The sequence below is a fragment of the Marmota flaviventris genome, chromosome 14, assembly GCF_047511675.1.
Source record: "Marmota flaviventris isolate mMarFla1 chromosome 14, mMarFla1.hap1, whole genome shotgun sequence".
Lineage (NCBI taxonomy): Eukaryota > Metazoa > Chordata > Mammalia > Rodentia > Sciuridae > Marmota > Marmota flaviventris.
Window position 1 is genome coordinate 90,557,003 of NC_092511.1, and position 1,232 is coordinate 90,558,234.

Sequence of the window (1,232 nt, forward strand, 5' to 3'; positions counted from 1 at the left end):
GCATAGTGTCCTCAAGTTTCATCTGTGCTATAGCATGTGTCAGAATTTCCTTCTTTTAAAGGCTGTATACTATTTCATGGTATGTACATACAACACTTGGTTTAGCCATTCATCTATCTATGGGTACTTGAATTGCATTCACCTTTTGGCTATTGTGAACCAAGCTGCTGTGAACATGGGGGGAATGTTTTTTTGAGAACTTGTTTTCAGTTCTTTCAGATACATGTTTACAAATGAGATATACTTTCTTATCTTAACCCTGATCAGCACTGTTTGGGATTCCATCTTCTCCCACTTGGCTCCCTCCCTCTGGTCATGCTCTACTTTAAGTTCTGTAAGGATTACACTGAGACTTACTCATCTTGGTGGCACTGTGAGGATGAATCACTTAGCAAATAACAAGATCCTTCTTAATAGCTTCCTCTTGGCTGCCCTATACCATCTAATCACTAAGAACAGGACTCCATACAGAGAGTGTTTGATCTCAAAATAGCCCTAAATTCCAGAATTGGGCACATACTCTTGATTTCAAAGTTCAGAATTCTGGGTACACCAGGGGAAAAACCAAATTCTAACTAAAACCAGGAATAAGGCATATGGTTTATTAAACTGGGCTGGGAAAGAATTAATGAGAAACATTATACATTAATTTTTACTCTTTAAAACTTAGCGCTAAATGTGATGGCATTGATCACTGATAATACTCTTTCTAAACTTATAATTTGAGGGAGGATTTGGTCAGGCTGGGAATCAAACCCAGGCCTCACATATATAATTTGTTTTTATTTTTAAAAGTTGGATTTTAAAACTAACTCAAAGACTGTACTAGAAAATCATGCAAATAATCTTTTAATTTTGTGTACACTTTGGGATACAGCGGGTGTCAGTCCGCCTTAATTTTAGGATCCGTTTTAGAACTGAAATTAGAACGAATGGACCTAATCATCTAAAGCAAAGGGGCATTGTGAGGCTGAATTGAAATTCTTTTACAGTGGTGCATATGATTTTTCACCTCCCCCTCTAGATTTCATGAGGATTAAATAACCAAGCTATAGGTTCAGGGTCCAAAGGGCAGAGGTGTTGGAAATGATGAGATGTACCTTGGGAACTGAGTTGGTCCCTCTGACCAAAACACTTGAAAAGAACAACCTAGAAGATGAAAAATTTTTATTTCAGCTCATGGTTTCAGAAGATTCCATCTGTAGTGGTCTGGCTTCAAGGCAGAAATATCA